General features: G+C 41.6%; 1 long non-coding RNA gene across 1 annotated transcript in view; it reads left to right on the top strand.

The window, feature by feature from the left end:
- The first annotated feature begins 370 nt into the window (after nt 1–370).
- LOC122804621 overlaps nt 371–14,256 on the top strand; it is a 399,814-nt gene continuing 385,928 nt past the window's right edge. The window contains exon 1 of the long non-coding RNA XR_006365232.1: nt 371–1,092. This is a non-coding gene — a long non-coding RNA (uncharacterized LOC122804621). The remainder of the gene's footprint in view (nt 1,093–14,256) is intronic.

Below are 14,256 nucleotides of genomic sequence, written 5' to 3'. Positions count from 1 at the left end.
AGAAGACATTGCTTCAAGCTGCACTTGAAGCAGGGACCGGAGCGGGGTTTAATTAATCAGGAACTTATTTAATCTATTTTATATGCAGCAAATACAGTACATACGCTGTTTACTTTTGTGCTAGTGTTTGCATTGCTGCACAAACTTCTGCCAATCTTTCTTTCACTTTCAAACACCTAATTGTCTTGCTATCACGCTTGACAAATATTCTAAAAGAACAAGGGCCGTCCTCCTGTTAGTACAGCAAAAAAAATGCATGCATTTTCAAGTGGCATTTGGTGATGGTGCTGAGCTTGTTGCCAGGTAACCGTTCTCCTCCTGCACAGAGAATGGCTACTGAGGTAACATTCCGCTCTGTTGTGGGCAGGGCGAGGGAATGATGCTTGGACCACCTACCCAGGGACAAAAGAATGCTGACTTTTTTTGTACATCTTTAAAGTGGGGATGATGGATATAAACGTTGTTGATGCTTATCGGATGGCATGCTTCTTCACTACGTCGGTGTCTTTTTTAATTGCCAAAGGAGATGGTCTTGAGAAAATAAAGTAGTGCTGAAGATAAGTTATGGATACCACTGCTGCTGCCTTCTAAACTGATGTAGTTTTAATAAGTACGTGAACAATAAACATAAACGTGGATTCTCGCTGGTGTATGCACGAACGTGCCCTCTCCCGAACCCAGGGAAATACTAACAGCCATACCAGCCATTTAGGTTATTTTATAAGTTTGGAGCCTCATTTGGTGAACCTTAACCTTGCTGGATCTATGGCAACCAAAGAAAGTTGTACACCTGCTTTAAGGAAAATAACTTTGAAGTAAACGAATTTAACCGGAATAAATGGAAGTGAAAACATATGACAGTAGATCTCATGGCTGTTTAAATTAGAGCACGATGACTTCGTGTATGCACCTTCAGTAGGCAAAACTAATATGTTCCGATTTTCGGTGAATGGTTTATGTTTAAAATAAATGCTTTGCAGAATGACCGAAAAGCTGTTACAAGGGATATAAAGGATATAAAGAATAACCCAACTACAATGAAAAGTTTATTTTTGCAGCATGTTTCCTGCAGTTTTTCTGGTGCAGCCCATGGTAAGAAAATTTCTGTTTTCAGCTATATGTACGATTTGCTGTTTGTGGCACTAAAAACTTCGCTGTTATAGAGGAAAGACATGTTTTTTCTGCAGCAGCTGGTTAAAAATTTGCTTCCGAAACACTTTTAATTGCCTTTTCTTGTAGATGCAATAAGACTGCATCGGGCTTCATTTCCTCTGCGTGAATAGTTGACGTCATCATACCCGTGTGTAACAGCTCTGAATGATACCTTGTTACTGACCATTTTAATGGTGACTCTGAAAACAAGAGGAATAGAGCTGTGGGCATGATTGAGCAGGGCGAGGAAGCACAATCTGCTGGCTGGGTAATTAAATACTGACACCCAAACAGCCATCACTTTCACTGTTGGGTGTCACAGTTTTAAATGTGATAATGAAGAAAATATTTTAAAAAATCATAGGTAGGGTGCAAAGTCATTGGCAGAAAGAAAAGTATGAATTGTGACCGTAAACCGGATGGCCAAGTTCCCTGGCAAAAGGAAAAGGACGAATTTTGTCAGTAAACAGAATGCCAATACTTGGTTATCCTATTGTTTCAGTTGTATACACAGAACAATTCTTAATTCATAAAAAAATTGAAAAAGTGCACGTGAGACTAAATTAAATTAAAACATATTTAAAATGATACTATTGTTGCTGATTGCTTTAGCAATTAATTATGTTTTTGATGTGAGCAACCAGTTTAAAATAGGTTTTAGAATACCAACTGCCCTCTACACTAAAGTAATGCAATAAAACAGTTCTGGCATAAGTATCCTTACTCGCCTACAAAACACACACACACACACACACATGTTTCCCTAGTACTTACTGTAGCGTGGTAACAGAGCTTCGAAAACAACCCCACCGATGTTGCTCTACACAGCGTTATATATAATGCCTTCATTTAATGCTAAAATTCCCTGTTTCTTTTATTCAAAAAGTATTTTCCAGAACACTGTCTGTAACGTGGTGCAGATAATTTACTCGGCGTAGTGCAAGAATTTTAAAAAAAGTTTACAGAAGAGAAGCAGCAGCCACCCATCCATCCACAACCTCTTTTCTCATTTTTGCACAAGGGGTCGGGAATCGGGACGTTACTTCAACAGCGACAGTTATCTAAAGTCAAGGTTCACACTGCCAGGTAGCGGTTGTTCTTCCATACCACACTCACACCCACACCCACACTAACACCTATGTCCAATTTAGCATGTCCAGTCCACCTAATGCATGTCTTTGGAATGTAAGAGGAAACCAGCCCCTGTCAGAAAATTACTGTACCAGTTGTTGGCATTACCGTAATTTACAGGAAATATAAGGCTATTCAAATGTCCGCTTAAAGTTATACACTTTGTAATTTGACACATTTGACAGTATGTAATTTTTGTATTCCTTATTTACTCTACTATTTTAAAAGTGAAATAAAAAATCTGCACACACAGTCTAATGTAATATAAGGCTTTGATGTTTGCAATTAGCTTTTATGTATATATTTAAGACAACGTGGAGCTTTTTCATATGCTTTTGCAAAGTTAGCCTAATAGCCCAAGTATATCACTAAATATTTCATTAAGCAAACGAACAGAATTTATCTGGCAACATATGTCACTACGTTGTGCTAATTTATTCATTTGATAATGATACTAATATGAAATTATTGGAAATATCCCAAACAATGAAGTATGTAAAACAGAAGCCTGAAACAATACATGTCACTTTCAAAAGCCTACTTGTTTTAGTCGAGCAGTTATCAACACTATTAAAGCTCTTACATGACAGAAATCAAAGCTTTTTAAGCAGAAATGGGAGGGCAGAACTGGACAGGCAGTGCAAAGATGTGAGAAAGATCACAGAATACAAGAAAGAAAAAACAGTGTTCTGAGTTAACACCAATTTTTACAAAGGAAAGTAAAATGAGGATGCTATTATGGGGGGTTTAGGGGTAGGGCAGAATGAGGAAAGTAGTGGACAGACACCAGGATAGAAAGGAGGGGGAGGGGAAGGATGCAGCACAAGAATCAGACTGGCTGACATACAAAGCCCTTGAAATCTGGCCAGTAGACTGGCAGACCCTCTCTCTGATCAACATTTTCAACAGATCACCGGATAATGCAGAAGTTCCAGAGAAGTGGAAGAGCAAAAGTGTGTTATTGTTGTACACGGTGGGGGGGGCAGGTAACTATAGGTCTATTAGCTTAACAACAGTGGCAGGGAACATCATACAGACAATCCTGAAGGAAAGGCTGGTAGAGTTTTTGGAGGACAAAAATCTCCAAGACAGCAATTATCATGGCTTCACAGCCAAAAGGGAGCTGGCGCTGTCCGTCAAACCTGACCTAGTTTTATGATGGGGTTTTAGTTGAGCTTATCAGTGGAGAACCAATGCACAAGATCTACCTGAACAATCAGCTGTACACAAGGAGCTGACAAGAAAACAGGAAGAGAATAGGGGAATAGGACCAAGACTGATGAAGTGGATAGCTGCATGGTTAAATGGTAGGACACAAGGGGATGTGGCAAGAGCAACAATTTTGGAAATTAGAAAAGTGATTGCTGGAATATCACAGTGGTCTGTTTGGATCCAATAATTTTCAATATGTTTGCCAGAGAAATGTCTGCAGCACACAGAACCTAATTTTTGATGGTAGAAAATATGTGTAGCAGTGGAAGATGGGGAAACATTCTATAGAAAGTTTGGAAAGGCTGAACAAGTGGGTAGAAAGGTAGAAATTGGGGTTCAATGGAAACAAATATAAACTAGTACGCCTGGGCCATAACAACCCTGGAGTGAAGTATCAGCTGGGGAAAGGATCCAATTGCAGGAAAAGATTAAGATATGTTGCTCACACCTGGATTAGACCACCAGGAGCAGAGTGAGAGGGCAAAATGGCAGCAGCAAGAAGAAAGCTGGGGCAGAGGTGTAGCCAGCAATTTTTGTGCCCAATGCCATATCCATATCTGGCCACATCTCCCAACCTTAAGTTGAGGAGCAAAAAAAAGGTCTTTTCTGTTTCCCAGTTTGACAGTTTTCACCTAAATCTAAGGAAGAAGCCAGATTTAGTAGTATGTATCTATCTAAACACATCACACTGCTAGAAAGACTACAAGGCTTCCCAGCTAAAATGAGTACAAGACTAAAGGGATCTATGTCAGATGATCGAAGTTTCAAAACTTTGAAATTCATTCGGCCGAGACCATATGATTGAAGTTTTGAAACTTTGAACATCGAATTAAAAATAAATAAATAAATAAATGTTTACAGCCCCCTGTACCCCCCACCCCCTGCTAATTAAATATACCAACTCTGAGATTGCACTACAGTGAGGGAAATCTGTAAATTTCCCATTCCGCTCTGCATGTCGATCTCCATCATCTGATAGGGATTTGACTAAAGACCCTGAGTTATTAAAGCAGGCTTGAAGCTGCTCCCCTATATTCTGTCTCTTACAGACTCCTGCATAATGATTTATCTCTACCATTCTATGTCGTTAAGGACTGAACCTTCATTGATCTCTTCCACCTCTACAATCATCTGAATTAAAGACTTTCCTCAACTAATCAATAAGACTCTGTAGGGGCAGATTTATTGCTCACTGTTTCCCCAATCTGTGGTATAATCTCCAGTTACAAATAAAACAGAGTTATATCCTCGCTTCCTTTAAAGCAAACCTTAATGACTAAATGAGCATGTGTACAGTCATCCTGGATATGACTTGTGTTGCCATCCTGAGCTAAGAGATGCCTATGATTACAAGTATTGTATTGGCAATGTGATTATGGTCCACAGGTTGACTCTGCTGTGTAAACTTTATGAATCTATGAAGTGTTGAATCCTCCAGAAGCACAAAACTAATGCTTCCGCTGTACAGGGCCCTTGTCAGATTATACTGTAAGTACTGTATACAGTTCTGGAGACAATACAACTTCACAATAAGTAAAAAAGACTGTCAGAGTTCTATAGAAACAAGATGAGGCATTCCTTATATAACAAAATACACATTTTCTGGAGAAGATAACATATCCAGTAGATTCTACACACAGTCAAGAAAAAACATTACTAAACTCCTGTCATTTCTTTTAAAAACTAATGGTGTTAAACAATAAACCTAAAAAAAAACCCACAATCTTTCTCACTGAAAATGTGCTTAACCCTAAGTTTACTGTTTAACTGATTAACTGGTGTGATGGTCACAATAGTTTGGGCCAGATTTTAAAAGAGGTACTGTCAGTATAAGTCTGCCCCTAATTCAAAGAAGGTGGAAATTGCCCCCAAAAAAGAGTATCACTGTTGTCAGAACTTGTGAACAGTGATTTCCTATAAAGGAACTCTGATTTTCAATGAGCTGAACTTCGGGCAATTGAATCTGCAGAGTTCATTCTTCATCCACCTATAGGTAAATAGATTTTTAGCTGCTTTTACTTCAGATTACAGCCTGAAGAATTAAGTGACTGTTCAAGCTACCATTCTTATATATTTCAGGTTTGTTTTCATATTAATCAGTAGTTATTATCAATTAATAAGGGGTGGAACAGTGGCAAACTGGATAGCATTGTTGTCTCACAGCAAGAGGCTCCCCAGTTTGATTCTTGCCTAGGTGCTTTCTGTGCAGAGTCTGCATGTCCTCCCTGGGTTTGTTCTGTTTTCCTCCCACATTCCAAAGACATGCAGTAGGTGAATTGGACACTCTAAATTGGCCATAGGTGTGAGCATGTGTGTGAGTGTGTGGTGCAGAAGAACTACCAAGGCAGGGCTAATGACCTGGTGGTGTAAACCTTGGCTCTAAATTATTGTTACTGTTGAAGTGACACCCTGATCCCATATAAGAGAAGGGGTTGTGGATGGATGAATTATTAATTGATAAATAGTCTCAATGCCATTTTTACTCCACACAGCTTTAGTGTTATTCACTTTTTTGTTCAGGTCTGTGATGAGTTTTGTAGAATACAGGTTTCAAGTTTAATATTAGATATATGTGCCACATTATTATTTCACAGATTGCTTTTATACAGTTCCTTGTTGTACTGTCATATATATGTCAGTCTACTGGTTAACTTATTGACATTGTATTAGCATGACTAAGGCAGCGCTTTTAAATGTTAGCTAGGAAAATGTGATGTTTTTATGGGCAGGTTCTATAATGTAGAACTATGATGTCCTATAGAAAAGACATTGGTGTCATGCTTCTTGCGCCAGTATTTTATTGGTGGGTATCTTTAAATTATGAAAATAAAAACTTTTATATACATTGTTTCCTGTCATAATTTAGTTCATTGGTTCATAGGTAAGTATTAGGCTAGTTGCCTTTGTGGGCCATTTTAAGCCTAGCCACTTTCCATTTTTGTGCTCAAAATAACCTATCCCATGTGGTTATAGATTGTCCTGAACCATCTCATGGTCAGTAATTATATATTACCACTAATGAAAATAAATGGGAACATACCATGGATAATCTGAAAGGACCCATGCATGTTATAAAGCATTTAGGAGCTGCCACTGTCTATTAGTAGTCAATGGGGCAGTCCTGCTGTACATTTTTGCTTCCCATCCATAGATTTAAGTTGTGCTTGAAAATTGACAGGGGTGATCTTTGTTTTACGTGGAAGAGGAGTCTTTTCCACAGCAGTGGTATCCTCTATAAAATATACCTGTCCCTCCAAACTGTTCATTTGATGTTCCAGAAGAGGTTTAGATCTCTAGACTGAGCATTTCTGATGCCATTTAACTGGCTGATGTGCAGTAAATTCATCAGTAATGGGATGGAGGATGCCTTGTATACCAGACACAGGCCACCTCTTAGCAGTCTGTAGGATACAGAGTGCAGTGACAGGGCTTTGAGTGAGTAGGACATTTTGTTTAGGCCTTGTATCCTTTTAGTAAGGTATCTCGGTAAGCATTCCATTTGCTGTATGTGTCTGGACAGATAATGCCAAAGGGAGCATTATATCCAATGACCAGCCTAATGAGTGCTGAGTAAAGGGAGCAATAGTATCCCTAGAGCTAGACACAATCCCTTTGCTTATAAGTTGTGTAATGCAGAAGGATATTCTTACAACAATGGACATGTTGGTCAAAAGTTAGGTCACTGTCCACAATGGTTCCCAAATCCCAAGCAGCTTGATCAACTCTTATGGGAGTATTGTCAATGTGGTAGCACCCTACAATAATGCATTTTTGGCATTTAGTTTCAAATCATGATTTTGACAGCAGTTATTCATTTGAAAGCAACCTTTTTGCAGGATGGTGACATCATGTAGGGATTCAGTGACTACTCCTAACTTACAATCACAGCAAATACCATAGCCACCTCGCAACAAAGAGGTGCTCCAGTTCAATTTTTGTCTCTGGTGCCTTCTGTGCAGAGTCTACAAGTCCTCTCAGTATTCACATGTGTTTCTTCTGGGGCCTATAGTTTCCTCCCACATCCAAAATGTGAGTGTGTGGTATTGCAGAACAGCCATGTCAAGGCAGGTCACCCAGTGGTGTCAGCCTTGGCTCTAGGTGATTGTCACTGTAGAAGTGACACCTTGACAACATGTGCAAAAGTGGGAACATGGGCTGTGGGTGGATGGATGGATCTGCAAACTTAGTCAGCCAGAGTGTTTTGTTATTGGCTTTTACTTCATAAAAATAGATGCTAAACCAAAGAGGTCCCAGCACAGAACCCTGAGGGACCACTGGTGACTGGTCTCTTTGTGGAGGCAACTTCCCCTATTTTGATTATCTACATCATATCTATGATCCAGTTAGCAATCCAGCAGGTGACATAGGGGTTTATTGCTAGGTCGTTTAGCCTTTCTGCTATGCTTGAGATGGGAATTGTGTCAACCCTCAGTGATTTGCCAGTAATTTGTCAGAAAACCACAATTTTATGAGAAACGGACCAAAAATATTAGGCAACAATCTGGACTTCCTGTGAAAAACTGTACAATTGAGAGGTATGTATGCAGTGTATACTGTTTTGCCTTCATCCATTGCTTTGTGACCTTTTCAAAAAATCTGCCAGGTTGAGTAAGCATGACCTGCAATTGATGAATCGAAAGTGAGACATGTCCACTGTTTGGAGGTTCCTTATGTCCTGACTGATTAATTCCATGGTAAGTCTTTCCATGGAGTTGCATATGAGGCCAGTCAGACTTATGGGTCTGCAATTGCCTGGGTCCATGGAAAGTCTTACCTTTTGCAGAGGAATGACTGCAGCGGTTCTCCATCTTGTACGGGGGATGAAATTGAATAGAGTTGGTAGGGGTGTGGTTAAATCATAGTTCATGCTATTTAGGATGCATCCAGGGATATTGTCAAGACCCATCAATGCAATATTTTTAGCTTTTGATAGTACTTTTAAGACTTGTTCTTGTGTGATAGCTGGAGTGCGACTACATCTTATGGGGGATTCACTTCATAATCTCAAAATACTGAAATCTCGAATTTCAGTTTTTCGATACCATGAAATCGAATCCACACAACACCGAAACACCAAAACCGCGAAGCCCAAAACCATGAAATTCAAAACACCTAAAACACAGCACACACCAGACCACACATATACCACAAAACCCACATCACAACATAAACAAACAAACCAACACACATCCACAAACCTACAACACAAATAAGCAGGGGGGGCAAGCCCCCGTGCACCCCACACCCCCCTACTTATATATACTAACTCCGAGATCACACAAACAGTAAACAAAAGCAAACACACACACACACACACACACACACACACACACACACACACACACACACACGCACACACATTCTACAGTCACTCACACACACACATCACACATATCAGCACACTCACATACACTCAAACTCCCACCCAAAACCCTTACAAAACACTCTCTTACCTGATATAACACCTAAATCCACACATGACACCACACACCATCCACATACAATCCCGGACATTATGTAGCGTAAAGCCATAACCACGAATTCGAGATATTCAAATTTGCGATTATGCACTTTCGCTGTTTTCAAGTTTCGGTGTTATAGTCTTGAGATATTGAAATATGACATTTCAGTATTTCGAGATTATAAAGTGTTTCCCTTATGGGACAGACAGATGGTGGAGAGAGAGAGAGAGAGGTAAAGTAAGAGTTAAGTTTATATGCCTTCTATATCTCTAACATCAGTGTTGTTAACATTGTTCACAATCAGCTCAACACATTGCTGTGTTTTGCTTTTGTGATTACTTGCATATCTAAAAATACCTTGAGAGTGGCTTAGCTGGAGTAGCTATTTTAGTCTCAAACTTGGCTTTGGTGGATTTTATTAAGTCCCTAAATTGTTTGTTTATTTCAGTGACAAGAGCACTAACATTCTGGGAATTACTCTTCTTATATTTGGTCAAAACTGTTTTCCTTTTCCTTTTATTATAAAGCTTGTTGATATTATAGTTCCATCATGTGGATTTGTTTCTGGAGTTTGCCCGATACTTGTTCCTATAGGGTACAGCTGCATCTTTGCAGCTGTTTACATGGTGGTATAGTTTGGTGGTGTACATTTCTGCATATTCAATGGCATTAACTGGCTGTGGTAGGGAATTTATGCTTGCCAATATATCACTTATTAGTAGGTAGTTTATCTTAAAGAAATTTCTGAAGGTAACTTGGGTGGAAGGGATTTCTGGTTCCAGTTTTATTTCAAAGGAGACTGCTTTATGGTCAGACCAAACAAGTAATGGAGATACACAAGGGATGATGCAATACACTCCTATATTAGTAAAGACAAGATCCAAGATGTTATTCCCCCTATTAGGTACTCTGGCTAACTGTTCCAAGACATTTTATTGACAAAGTCCAGGAATGTTTGTGCTTGTGCTTGTCTTCCAGGGTGAGAAGGGCTTGTAGGGAGTGGAGTTTCTTGTTCAGGCTCCTAGCATCGATAAGCAACACCTTCATATTCTTCTTTATTTCTTTCATTATGTTGGTAGGTTTATCAGGTTGGTATTGTATAAAAAGGCATTATGGGGGTGGACAATGTCTTTGCCAGTAATTGAGACCCTAGAGAAGACAGATGCAGGCCATCCCTGGTAAAGCAGCATGGTCAGTCAATCATATCCTCCCAGACTGACAAATATTGGAGCCCCTTTGAATGACACCAAAAACTAAGCCAATCATAGAAGTCAATTATTTTTTTGCTCACATCGTGGCATCATTCTTGCAGAAGGTAGAATATTGCTCAATGCTAGGGTCATACCTGCCTTGGACACATAGTCTGAGAGCTCCATCATGTCTCACTTCTTATAATCTAGGGAGGTACACCTCAAGTCATTGACACCATCATGAGCATATGACAGAGTCATACTTGTACTTGTTGATCAAGGACCTGACTGCATGCATGATCTGATGGATCCTGGCACCAGACGAGCAACTAACTGTCACTCTTTCTTTGCTCAGCCTGTTAAGAGGTACATCTGTATGTATTACAATGGAGCCACCTATAACAAGAATGCTTGGCTGGGTTGATAAATACCTAGGGGCTCCTTGTGCTATGTCAGGAGGTAGGCTTAATATGCCAAGTGTGCTTTGTGCCTGAGTTGCATTGTGTTTTGAAGGGGTTCCAGCATGTAGATCACAAGACAAATTCTCGCAAGCTACAATGCCGAAAGCAGAAGGCCGCAGCACCGCTAGATCATAGAGCGGTGCGGCCAAAAGAGAGATACACCATGGGAATCCACGCAGTCCGGAAAACCGCCAAATGGAGACATCCCCTAAAGTATATACACGGGCTGTCACCCTACAATAGAAACAGCCATGCTACTCAGCCGATCAGCTGAACAAGAGGCTAAAAAGGTCTGCACACATGTAAAACAAAAAAGCAGCATACCTGTTGCCCTTCACAAGCATACGAATCCCCCACACACAAACCGTACATCACACCATGCTGAGGGAAGCTAACAGGAAAACCCAAAGAAGCTGCAGCCGCTGCAGAGTGATACAGTAGTACATGCGCACTTTCTAATCCAGCAGTAACAATACCACAAGCATCTCTGCCTATACCCCCCAACAGTACAGATCAGCACAGACAGCCCTGAGCTTTGCAGAATATGTGTAGCCCATATTCCACATACTTGTGGCCGCCTGGCAATGTAGTGGAACAGCAGAGCAGAGTAGAGGTAGAAAAAAATGACAGACATTTGAGTTTCAGACTTCATACCCCTCTGAAAGTACATGCTAATGCAATACCTGTTATTCTATCAACTAAGTTTCAAGTGCTCACACAAACACCAATAAAGACACCTCCGGAATCCACCAATAAGTGCCAGCACCAACAACAAATTGTAGAAAATTCTTAATTTAATGAACAACGGATACGGACTAATACAACAAGCAAACAAGACAATAAAATAATAAAATAATAAAATAAGACAATAAAATAATAAAATAAGACAATAAAATATTCCTCTGTGGAATATTTTATTGTCTTGTTTGCTTGTTGTATTAGTCCGTATCTGTTGTTCATTAAATTGAGAATTTTCTACAAAGCGACTTTGTTGTCGGTGCTGGCACTTATTGGTGGATTCCGGAGGCGTCTTTATTGGTATCAACTAAGTTTGTCAGAGCAAGATGTACACAGTGTCCTTGTGTGTACCACTGTTGTTAATGGGTTTTCCACATGACCAACCCAAAGAGGTGGAGAGGTCTGCCTGCAACAGATAGACACTGTCCTGCCAGAGCCCCCCTAGTGCAGTGGCAGGTGGGAACATGCCAACCCTAGCAAGCACAAACTACCTACCCAACAGTATGAAAGAAACACTGTAGAAGGGAACACTGACACACAGGGGTAGCAACTCACCTCCGTGTCCACAGCAGCATGTGTGTATTGTGGGGGCCACCAAACCCATCCAACGGTCGTTGCAGCTGGTGTACGCAAGTATGCAGGCCCATGTAGACAGACAAGGGTGCTACACAGAGATACCTCCCTATGTAACATCTGTCACTGAAACTGAAACTGGGCCTCACACCCTGACTGGCCAGCAGCAACAGCTGGGAGTTAAAGGGGACCTGTGCAGTACATGTAGAACCTGTGGTGCAAGCAAGCTGGGTAGAATCCTACCAGACTACAATCACTTGTCAATCCCACGGCTGTGTGAACTGCACATAGAGAAACCCTAGCAGACCAGGTAGTAAGAGCAAGGTAGAGATAGACAGCTGCACACAGCCCCTGTGGCAGGCAGCACTAATTCAGAGGGTACAACACAAGGTGGTGTACAGTAACATACCCAAAGTCAGATAGTGACTTGTACCGGAGTCGTGTCTACATCCTGTTCCCTGCTACACTGTGATGGATACCAAGAGGCCATCAACAAGTGGCATTACCATGATGAAATATATGAACCTGTATAGCCCTGGTCAGCTTGGCAACAGATACAGCACAGTGCCCAGCCAATGGAGCAAACCAATGCTGGTAGTGGAGGGATACCACTACCATTTAGAGCATGAAGCACTGCTTAAATGGTACTGGGCATGTATTGAGCGGAGAGTAAAGGCCTGCAGAGGTCATGCTATCACTGTTTGCCAGGATGAGGGGGAAGAACTGCTGAAATCACTGCCACACCAGCATGGCCCAGATGCAACAACAGCCCAAGTGGCTACACTGCGAGCAGAACTGCGGCAGAGGGTGGTAACCAGCAATGACCTGCCAAGTCTGGTAATGCAGAGTGTCCTAGGCACAGCGGATGACAATGTACTGCAAGAGATGCCTTGCCGTGCCACCCTGCATTGTAGCATAAACAGGGTATGGCAGTGGGCACGGGCATCCATGTCCACACCTCCAGTAACACTTGTGGATATCGAAGTCAGCCAGTATCCACTCTGTAGTGGCAGCTTTATCCTCCGCAGAAAGTCTGATATGGATGGGACTGATTCCTTGGTTCTACTAACTAAAGCACAAAATCTGGCAGATCTGTGCAGGTCTGACATCATTCTTGGGGATGGCACCTTCCCGACATGGGCTGATATATGCCATCAGCTTTATACGTTACATGGATTTATTGGCACCCCACACCTCATCAAGGATTATCCCCCTGGTGTACTGTCTCATGACACGGAAATCAGAGTCTGCATACAACAATATGTAGGAGATACTGAAGGGTATGACTGCAGAACAGGGATGCACCTTGGCTCCACAGTATGTTATGACTGATTTTGAGAAGGCAGCGATCCATGCCAGCTGAAAGGCATTCCCTAAAAGTATTCTAAAGGGGTACCTATTCCATTTTGCACAGATCATTTGGCACCAGATCCAGCATCACCACCTTGTGGCCCTCTATGGTACAGACACTGCTTTCTCAAGTGCAATCCACAAGCTGATTGTGTTGGCATTCCTACCACTGGAAGATGTTATCCCCACATTTCTGCACATTGTGGCTACCTTACCTGACTGTACTAAGCCTATAGGCATATTTCTGGATCATCATTATGTGCGTGGCCGACCACGGAAGTATGCATCCCGCTGCTCAGCACAGCAACGCTTGCCATCTTCCTACCCTTTGAAGTTTTGGAATGGGTGTGATGCCTCTGACATGGACTTCTCGTGAACTAATAACCAGGTGGAGGCATGGCATCATCGGCTGAAGGTGTTACTTGGACACCCTACAGTGCAGCTGTCCAACCTTCTGTCTGTTCTACAACAGGAACAGAACCTGACAGATACCCGGAGGGAGTCACTTTTGAGGGGGATGCCTGTGACACCGCGTAGGAAGGCTATTGTTGTAAGGGAGTATCGCCTAAAGTACATCTTGCAACATAGGTGTGACTACAGTGATGTGCAGGATTTCCTACGTGCTGTGGCACATTTCTACAAGTTGGGAATATAATTGGGTTTAGTACACACCAAGCACTACACACATCACTTTACATGTTGTGTTAATAAAGGCTTTGCCCACAGCACACGGGTTTCACAGTACCACTTTTATGTCCACTTGGCATCCTGTGATGGCCACATGTTCAACTGACACTTGCACATGGTGGCTTCTGGCAGGGTGCAGAGTGTATCACTGTGGGGGTTTGTGTCTGCCACCTATGGTTAGGGTGCAGGAGTTCCTCTATTCCCACAGGGAATTGTCCTCAGGCATTTGTCACTGCAGCTAAACTGCCAACCTGCCATGTATCCACATCCAGCTGTCTCACAGTGGGGTGTCGCACCGCC

The sequence above is a fragment of the Protopterus annectens genome, chromosome 6.part0, assembly GCF_019279795.1.
Source record: "Protopterus annectens isolate FY-2018-M chromosome 6.part0, PAN1.0, whole genome shotgun sequence".
Taxonomy (NCBI): Eukaryota; Metazoa; Chordata; order Ceratodontiformes; family Protopteridae; genus Protopterus; species Protopterus annectens.
This window is presented reverse-complemented; position numbering and strand designations above follow the sequence as displayed.